Below are 11,505 nucleotides of genomic sequence, written 5' to 3' on the forward strand. Positions count from 1 at the left end.
ATGAAAATGACTTTTGATTAATCTGATTGACAGATTGATATTTGTAAAATTAATAACCCGTACGATTATTTCATCGCGTTTAGTCAAATGTGAAGCTAAAATGACGAAGTCTGGTAGAAGCACAAATAGTGCCGGAACTCAAGCCACAAGAAAGCTAACTGATATCTCGGTGATATGGGTGTTTTCATAATACCCAAGTAAGCTGCTCGCCCTGGGCGAGATTTTATTTAAGATTCGCAGATGTTTCTCTATAACCTGATATTTGTTTCAATGAATATTCCACAATGAAATATTACACTTGCAATTCACACTTTTTTCACACCGGCAAAATATTGAAACTAGCAGATGGGAACGAAAAGGAAATGTGTCGAATGCAATGAATTTGAATATGGAAATCATTTTTCTTTATTGAAATGTAGATCTTAGGAAGTAATATCTGCTTTGATGTTTCTGGGACCAAGAAACTTTACTGAATTCTTGAATACTGACAAATACAGTACAAAGTAAAATTGCTTATATGTAGAAGTATAGCTCTTTATGTAACCAAAGCCTTAAACAAACACATTCCTTTCAATCATAACGAGTAGTTTTCTCCAACGTATCCATGTGTTTGTATCTCAAATGTACCCTGCACTAAACCAGCTGTCCACCATTCATACATTCACAAATCCATTCGTAAATATAAGTTATAATTATAAAACTCTCCCACCCACCTCTTGTAACATTCCGTATTACATTCATACACGTAAATATACGTTACAAGAGTTATTAAAACTCTCCCACTCACCTCTCGTGACATTCCTTGTCACATTATATTCAACTTTAGAGTTAATAAATGGCTGCAGGGTAATTTGAGTAGTTTTTGTTTTGTTCTTTCTTGTCCATCAAAATGAGCGCCGTCTCTGGTCAGTTTACCCCTTCTTAGTTAGTAGCTTATACATATATTATAATGCATGCTCATGGGCCAGTTGGCCTTCTGCAATAAAAAAAATAACCATACCAGTCACACAAAAATTCACGACAGCATCAGAATTTTAATTTCTTGCATTCATAAACATAAAGCGAGGATGGCCAGAAGACAAAAAGATATTCCAGTCTAATACGTTATTTTAATGACAGGCGTTTTGCAAAAAAAAAAAAAAATTCCCCTGTATTGTTGAAAGCATGAATTTGGAAGCCCATAATTTCACACTGCTTGGTTAAAGGCTAATTTTTGAGCAGTAATCTCTTCCCTGCTAGACGGCGTGAACCATGGGTGTGAAAAGATCACTGAGAACAGCTCTTGTCACTGTATATTTGAAAATTACAAAATTACGAAGCCGGTATTATCAACGTAAAAGTCAACAGAGTGAGGTAGCGAACAACAGGTAGTGAATACCTTAATAAATACCAGATGACAGCGACTACGTGAGCGTGAGTTCGATTCCACTTTATAGCCATTTGTTGTTTGTTCTCTAACCGGTTCAGAATGATTGATGTATTGCTGATAAGAAGTTAATGGGCTTACAGGAAATCAGTTATCTTCGGCTCAATGGTCCAAAGAACCCAAAGAAGAATTACCACGGGTGAATCGTTGGAGATTTGTCGCTTAACACATTTAGTGCAATGCGGTTCAGTTAATGGCGCCAAAGATGTGTCGCCCGGGATATGTCCTGAAACACTTTCACTATGAATTGAACGTGGGTGTTGTCAGTGATGTGTTACTAGGGATTTGTCGCGAAACACTTTCAGTGTGAATACTCGTCCTTGACGTCAAAGATGCATCACTAGAAATTCGTCGCGAAACGACCCCAGTGCGAACCTAACGTTGTTAGAGTTGAAGATGCATCGCCGGTGCCTGTAACGAAATAGGCTTACTTGAAGTGTGAGCCGAACGCCGTAGACGTTAAAGATGCGTCAATGCAGGCTTACTGCGAAACATTTACGGTGTGACCCGAACGTCGTTGGCGTCTAAGATGCGCTGCCAGGATTATGTCGGGTAACTTTGTGTATGTGATTGTTTAAAGATATCCAAAGTATACGGATATTGAATAAGAACTACACTTCATGAAGTTTGCAAATTTTAACGGATATCCGATAATTTTAGTTAGTTTTAAAAGTGTTGGTTAACTATTTGTTCTGATTTTTAGTGGCATGACTCTCATGTCAAATTCTTGCCACGATATGGTTGAAATACTGCTAATGTACCGTTGATTACACGCTAACTACTCATTCATTCATTCATTCATTCATTCATTCATTCATTCATTCATTTATTCACACCTATGAAAGTTTAACGTGCTGTGACCGAGTGAATTAAGTACTTGTCTTTTACACGTACGGTCGCACGAGGACATGGTTCAATCCTATCCCCGGTTAATTTTGCAGATTTCCGTCTCTCATTATTTCTCCGCGGACTTGGTGGCTATAATCGGGTCATGGTGCACTCTTGAGTAGTTTCAAATTTGCATAGTAATTATTCTGTCTGCAGTGATATACACATAACTATAACACAGAAATTCAGCGTCTGTGTGGTATAACTCATGTCGTGTGAATGTGAGAAAACTGCCAACTCAAATGACATGTGAGTTTGCATGATTCTGTTCACACGACATAAGCCAGCAAAAGAAATACCATCAGCCAATATAGATGAACGTTGGCACTAATATGTTCCGTGCTCGTCTACTTATCTACAATCTCAGCATGTTTTCTGACTTATGACATCGCTTTAATAAGGGAAGTCACTAAAATGTGACAGTGATGCTGACAGGGGACCTCGTGTAGCAGGTATGGTTAGCCTTTGGTGGTGTGAGGCGGATCAGTGCAGAGGGCCGCTGTCAGGCTGAAGGAACCGTCATAGAACTGATTAACTGATTGATTGATTGATTGTTTTTTTATAAGGCGTTTGAGTCTGTACGTGACGAAAATGGCAAGGTTTAGTAGAAGCATGAAAAACACAAACTTCTGAGGCCTAGCCAGAAGAAACTCAACGAACGTTCAACAACACGTGTGTTTTCAACACAAGCCGAATCGGCATTTCACATGTCATTTACGCAGGTTTGGAAGAGATAGTTACAAACTAACTGAATATACATTTTGTATAGTCGTGTCTATCGGCTCCATATCGCCGTTAGCAGATGCCGTCAAATCACATCTTTCTCCGGCGTTTGTTGGCGAAAGCCCCCACCTTGTCTCGTCCAAACCTGCGGGAACTCGCGAGACCTATGCTAGGCCGAGTAGGCTTACACCTGTGATTAGGTCTCCTAATAACCATAACACAAAGTTGATGACAACAGAATTTGGCTTGCTTGAATTTACGCACATAATGTTAAGATGACTAGAAGCCATGCAGATATTTCTGTCCAATACGTTATTATATCGATAGACGTTGTGCTAAAAAAAAATGACCTATATTGATAAAAGCATGAATTTGTTACCAATAATTTCACAGTGGTTAGTTCCGTGATAACTTTTGAGCGGCAACCTCTGCCCTGCTGCAGGGCTATTGTCCCCGAGGGTTGTAAGGCTTGACCTTGGGTATGAAAAGATCATTAAATTACAAAATTACGAAGCCGCTATTATCAATGTAAAAGTCAATAGAGAGAGAAAAGGTGAAAAACAGGTAGTGAACACCTTAATAAATACTGGATGACAGCGACTACGTGAACATGAGTCATTTGTAGTTTGTTTTGTAACCAGTTGCGAATGATTGCTGTATTGCTTACAACAAGTTACTGACCTTGGTTTGCGGGAAATCAATCATCTCCGGATCAACAAAGCAAACAGCGCAATAACCTTTGGTGGACAAAAGAGAATAGGCCGCTGGCTACAAGGCGTGGAACATGATTTTTTCCCTTTTCGCCTGTCTTCTTTGGAAACATTTATACATGTATCAGAACTCCTCTTTTTCTCAAAGGGTTTTTTTGTAATGTTTTTTATTTATGTGGTGTTCAGTCTAGAATAAAAATACCAGACAACCTACAGGTCAGGTATACACACTGTCGTGACACCATGCATATGTCACTTACACCACCGAATATGAGCGCCGCGAGGTCGGTGCTATGGTAGACGCTGCATAGATTATTTTCGCCTGTATCACGGTACTCAGACATTGCTGAATTCACAGCGGGTTATATCCGTGCTTAGAGACTTAGATGCTATTAGTCACGTCATGCACTGTCACGGCTGAAAGATCTGTTGGACACACTGTTTAGGTTATCATCAGCATGCCTATGGACAGGCAAGAGCATTGCAAATAATCCATCACAAATGACGTGTGCACTGGTTTCGGGAAGAATAATACTTGATACATATACGACAGCAAACAGGAACTGTTAAATAATAAGAATGATGTCGACATTATAAATGTTCAAGGTCCCGTTATTACGTGATGATTGACAAGACTTATGGTTTCGATTTAACCCAAGCTGTATTGTCGTGAAGCTCATGTGATTTATGTACAACTGTCAATAGTACATTGTTCATTGTCAAAAGTGTAATGGCTGCCAACAGAGAACCTCCATAACAAACTGCAAAAGCATCCAGTCTAAGGTGTTTTCTCCCATGCATATTCTTTAAATGACAAATGGACCATAATTCACTGGAGAGAAAACAGGGGAAAGTTGCCGATAAGAACTGTCAGAATTTAAACTTTATGGGCTAAGGATGTTTTATGTTTGTGTACATTGAATTGCTTCAAATCAGTGAAAATTCTATTCTATTTGTTTTAAAACAAATGTTTTCTGGTGGAAATAAGTTCTCAGTGACAGGCGCATGGTGAATTTTGACAGTATACGCATTGGAGAAGGAAGGCCAAGCTAATATAGCTCAGATGTGTTTGTATGTCAAATGTGATAACACACTATTTGGAGATGTATATAATATATTGCAATTAACACTGTATCACTGTGTTTTTGTCCATATTCCTGTTTATGCCATGGTACTCGGGGGCGTGTAAGTTGTTACTACTTAAGCATTGACAAAAACCGTTGCAATTAAACCTGAAGTAAAATGATAGTAATCTGGATTTGACCGGTGATATGTATGACCATTTGCATATATATATATATATATATATATATATATATATATATATATATATATATATATATATATATATATATATATATATATATATATATATATATATATATATATATATATATATCCACCTGGGCATAATGCTGGCCGGCGTCGTATAAGTGGAAAATTCCTGAGTACGGCGTGAAACCCCAATGAAATAAATTAAATAAATACATAAATAACTAGAACTATATATATATATATATGTTTATAAACTATATCTAAATATATTTTGTTTCTCATGAAAAAATGATATATTCATTTCTACGAATGTTACACGTTATAAGTCTATGGTTTACTGTGTATATGCAAAGGAAAATCAACATGTTTAAACCAATTATTACATTGTCATCACTGATCGATATTTGACATGCGTAGTTTCGTTTGTTCCATTTATGAGTTATAACTGAGAAAGTGCAATAATCAGGGTGTAACCTCCTAATAGTCAAAACTGATCCTAAACACAACAATAACGTAATATGCATATACAATTATTCAACAAAACTATATCATCATTATGCCAATTCTTCTTACCCCCCCCCCCCCCAAAAAAAAATGTTAATTAAGGTGCAATAGCACTCTTAAAAGAATATTAGTTCAAAACTGAGTTTCCATAACGCTTAAAGCATATCTATGTCAAGCGCTGTCGTTAACAAATGTTCCACGGGATAGGCAATATTTTCTTTAGTTAATGCAATGGACAAATGACGGTTAATATTCTTCACTTGCTTTTCACAATCAAATATATAAAGTATTATAAAAGGTTTCGACGTTATAAATGCAGGTAGTGATCATGCGGCAAAGTGTATGGAGACATTTACAACGAAATAGTCTCTATACAGAGCGTTGTGAAACGAACTCATTTCACCCATCGGGGCATGTATGTCAACGTCCACAGCCCTCGACACACTCCACGGGACCTCATATTTACGAAACCGTCCCAAACTTCACCGGGCATGACTTCCACGAAGAGATGCGTCGCCGTGGAAATGCGCTTGACGAAGGGTTGAGATAGCTGTGCATGACGGACCCCATGATCTCAGCAGCGAGATGCAGGAGATGTGGAATGAACTGACACTCAACGTTTCATCAAAGGTATGCTACTTCAAATCCGAGAATGCCTTGCGAATTGAGGAGAATTCACGAGATATTGGCAAGTTTGTCTTCATGGTAAATGTCGTGTTAAACAGTGGAGATGGTTTTCCGTTAATCAAATCAATGTGTGGTGGACTGACGGTCCACGAACACTGCATTCCTGGATCAGATGTGTCAGTGTTATTGATTAACTATTTTTTACCTAATTCACGATATTTATGATTTTTTACTGTAGCTCTTTTTCATAGATTATCCTCGGTTTGTTTTTTGAAGACTGTATCAAAACGTTTAATCAACAATACGGTTTCAATCAAACACACTCAGTCTTCAGTGTTTTATCGTATATTTTTTTTATCTAATTCCAGATAATGAATTGTTATAGTTCTGGCCCATTTCTATATAAATATCGATTTCATCCACAACCACCACCTGCCAATCCACACTTCAATACTACACACTTGTCACGTCCCCTTTTGACACTCCACTCCATCCAGAACCACTACCGCACACTCAACATTGCCACACTACGCTGTACACACACCCGCCGCACTTCCAGGGACACTCCACATCATCTACGGTCACCACCTGCCAATCCACACTGCGCTCCATCCAGAACAATTACCGCACAATCAACATTGCCACACTACGCTGTACACACACCCGCCGCACTCCCAGGGACACTCCACTTCATCTACGGTCACCACCTGCCAGTCCACACTGCGCCCCATCCAGAACCACTGCCGCACAATGAACATTGCCACACTACGCTGTACACACACCCACCGCACTCCCAGGGACACTCCACTTCATCTACGGTCACCACCTGCTAATCCAGACCGCGCCCCATCCCGAACCACTACCGCACAATCAACATTGTCACACTACGCTGTATACACACCCGTCGCACTGACAGGGACACTCCACCCCATCCACAGTTACCACCTCCCAATCAACATTGCCACACTACGCTGTACACACACCCGCCGCCCTCACAGGGACATTCCACTCCATCCACCGTCACCACTTCCCAATCAACACTGCAACACTCCACTGTACTGGCACTTGCCACTTCCCCGGTGACACTCCATCCACAATCAACACCTCCTAATTCATACAGCAACACTTCACTGTATTCGTATTTGCCATTTCCACAGTGATTCGCCACCTTCCCGGTGACACTCCATTCCAACCACAATCCACACCTCCTAATTCACACAACGACACTTCACTGTACTCGTATTTGCAACTTCCATGGTGACTCACCACTTCCCAATCAACACTGCAACACTCCACTGTACTGGCACTTGCCACTTCCCCGGTGACACTCCATCCACAATCAACACCTCCTAATTCACACAGCAACACTTCACTGTATTCGTATTTGCCACTTCCACAGTGATTGGCCACCTCCCCGGTGACACTCCATTCCAACCACAATCCACACCTCCTAATTCACACAACGACACCTCACTGTATCCGTATTTGCCACTTCCACAGTGATTGGCCACCTCCCCGTGACACTCCATTCCAACCACAATCCACAACTCCTAATTCACACAACGACATTTCACTGTACTCGTATTTGCAACTTCCATGGTGACTCGCCACCTCCCCGGTGACACCCTACTTTAACCACAATCAGCACCTCTTAATTCACACTGCGACACTTTGCTGTACTCGTATTTGCCACTTCCACAGTGACTCGTCACCTCCCCGGTGACACTCCACTTCACCCACAATCAACCACTCCCAGGTGACACTGTTAAATATATACAGCACAAAATCTGACGTACAGGGATACGTCAGATACGTTAAGACAGTTCAAGGAATATAGCGCTCTGTTTTGTATTTTGTCACACATAATGTCACATACGAAAATACCGATGGATGATATTAATCAGCGATTGATTGATTGTTTCTATGTATGCTACCTTTGCTAAATTGTGCCTTCTTTTTGCAATTTACCTGTCGTCAAATTTTATCCCGCGCTGATGGAGGTAAAATCGTTTACATAATAAAGCGTTTATGTGCAAAAAATGTTTAGCAATATGCTGTCAAAACAGATTAAAATTTGCACTGATTGATCGTAATTCAATTTAAATAAACATGAAAAATCATTAGCCCACAAAGCTTCCGTTCTGGATTCCTCAGGAAATTTCCGTGATGTTTTTGTCACAATGAATTATTGCCCATTTGTCACATAAAGATTATGGTAGAAAACAGTGAAGACTGAGTGTTCGTCTGATTTGAATTTTGATAATAGGTGCTGTATTTGCAGCCTTTAACGTTTTTGATGGGCAATTTATTGTTGACTGTTTCACATCAATCAAAACGCCTTTACACTGACCTGGTTGTTCATTAACCTTTGGGTTAGATAGACAACAGACTTCTTGTCAATCATCACAGCAAGCCCGCCAGGCCTGTTGCTCACGCCAAATTCTTGGACATTCGTATTTTCGATGCTCTTTATTCTTTGGATTAACCTTTTCATATGTCTGTTACATACGTATTACACAGAAGTCTTAACGAGGACACCAAAACGTAACTTGGGGTAGGTTATAAAGATTGACCGTTGTCTATCGACATACATCACCCTGATAAACATTGCAGTATATCTTACTGGGGCTTTGGGGTCATGACAGTAATGCGCATAACGGTATCCGAGAGTCCAATGACAGCCAACAACCACTCTGAGCTAAACTCCTGCCCACTGCATGCTCTCCTTGTTTTATATTTATTTATTTACTTATTTATTTCATGATTTGCTCGAGGTCTGTGGAAGTCAAATGGAGTGGCTAATTGTGTCATTTAATGAGTTGTTTGGAGTGGAGTGTGGCAGTGTCAGTTGACGTAGTACAATCGCTAAGGTGGCGGTGAATGTAGCCCTGTCAGTAGGGTTTGATTGGTGTTTTACGCCGTACTCAAGAATATTTCACACATACGACGGCGGCCAGCATTATGGTGGGAGGAAACCGGGCAAAGCCCGGGGGAAACCCACGACTATCCGCAAATTGCTGACAGAACTCACAGCGCCCGCATTGGTGAGAGACTCCTGGGTCATTACGCTGCGCTAGCGCGCTAACCGACTGAGCCACAGAGGTCCCTCCCTGTCAGTAGGGAGATGGTAATTTGTGGGTGTAGTATAATGTAGGGATGTGTGCGAGATAGTGATTTCGAGTGGAGTGTCGACATAGCGCTTGCGGATGAAGTGACAAAGAAGCGAACACCTGACATTTTGCAACAATATTGCACCATATTTGACTAAAGTTATCTTTTTATTACGCAACTATACGAAACAACACGGCCTATCGGAATGGGAGACTGACGGAATGCGCAAAAAGGTTAAAACTGCACAGAAAACAAACATTTGTTGTTGTTGTAAAGCAGCATTGCTTGTGACTAACCTAAGTATTTGTTTCAGAGCAGAAATACACTTAGACATATAATATACTGCTGGATAGGTACAAAGGACTACATATCTTTGAACGGCATTGTAATGGCGTTAAGGAGTTTACGAGTTCTTCATTAGAAATGACACATTTAGCCGTAAGAAAACGTTGGAATGCCGCGTGGACGATTGTGGCTAGGTTTGTATGTGAACGAATAGCTGATAGTGGTTATTTACTTGGGTCCAGTTGTTTGAAAGTGTATTAGCTATTACCACGTTTAAGTAATATTTTAAATTTTAGTCAAACTTAGCAGCCAATATGCAGTTGTCCAAAGTCAAAGTATAACAGCAACAGTTTGGGTTCCTATTTAATATACTGTTTCGCAATTATTTTGGACTAAGTACAAAATTGAGTGAGTGAGTGAGTGGTTGGTGTTTAACGTCGTACTCAACAATTTTTCAGCCATATGACGACGAAGGAATCCTAGGGTGTATGTGATGTGCCTCCTTGTTGCAGGACGGATTTCCACAGCTCTTTTATCTAGTACTGTTTCACTGAACCGCCTTACCGAAGGCAAGTAAGCCGCCCCGCCCGAGCCATTATACTGATATGGGTCAACAAGTCGTTGCACTATCCCCTTCATGCAGAACGCCAAGCGAGGAAGTGACAATTTCCTCTTTAAAAAGGTACAAAGATGAAAATTTGGATTCAAGTTAAATCCGGTATATTTAAGCAGTTCAAACAGTTGTTAACGACCAAGTCCTGATGTCAGCGGGCAATAGATTTGCTATGTCGAGTGGAAAAGCACTCTTAGCCTTTAAATCTATAATATTGAGTCAAACTCATCTGTTCCAGTCATCCTGACGATCAAATGTCGTATGTCAGTTTTTGGTTCAGTCCATTCCACTACAGCCCAATGGCAAGCTCCTAGAGAGTGGTCGATGGTTAAATATCTCGCTCTTTGTTAATATATGTATACATGATGTCCTGTCTGGAAAAGCATGTTCAATAGGTTGTTTCTGCGCATAGTTTCTTTCTACTTGGACATTTTTTTTTATACTTAAGCAGTATTTATCGCATTATTTGGTTTGTTGTTCCGGAGATGATTGATTTCTCGTAAGCAGCTCTGGTCAATAACTGGTTAGCGACAGTAGGGTACTTATTACCTGCTATTCCCCTTTTCGCTACTTATTGATCATATATTAGTAATACGTTTCGTAATTTTCAAATACCAGGTACAATACAAACAATATTGTCCGTGGTCTTTTTTTATATCTTTAGTTTAATCCATATTGCCTAGGGAAACTGGGATTGTCACCAAAGAAAATAACAAAGAACTAAGGAGTGTGAAATTATAGGTTAGGAAAATCACGCTTTTATGGATAAAGGGGTAAACTTATGGTCAAAAAATGTGTTCTGTGAAATGATCTATTGAACAACAGCCCACGGCTGAAAACTTGCCGAGTGTCTTAGGGAGATTGCTTTCTCTCTTTAACCGATGAATAAGTTGTGTGTGCAGAATGAGGGTTTAAAATGTGTCCCTTTGTAGACAACACATTAAAATTGTTGAACTATAGGTGAACTATAGGAAATTATTTAAAAAGCCCCACTTAATGAACAAGGGTCCATTACGACTCTCAAAACAAACGGCATCATATACAACAGGTTTTGTTAAAAAGCGGGTGCGACTATCAAGATGGAGAAAGACAGCTGAATTAAATTCTTCTCTTCTCGTCTCCACTTAACAATCGGTAAAGTAAATTAAGTATGATCAACAAATCGCCATACGCTTTGTCTATCATTTCGAAGATAAATGTAAATAACAAATTAGAGAGTAATAAATTGGTTTTTAAAACGAATTGAAAATGAAGAGAATGTCAATTTCGTTATTTTCAAAACAAATACTGTTGTCATCTGCCCTATTATACCCATGCTCTTATGAGTTCTGGTGTAAACGGAT

The sequence above is a fragment of the Liolophura sinensis genome, chromosome 5 (genome assembly GCF_032854445.1).
Source record: "Liolophura sinensis isolate JHLJ2023 chromosome 5, CUHK_Ljap_v2, whole genome shotgun sequence".
In the NCBI taxonomy this organism is placed as follows: Eukaryota; Metazoa; Mollusca; class Polyplacophora; order Chitonida; family Chitonidae; genus Liolophura; species Liolophura sinensis.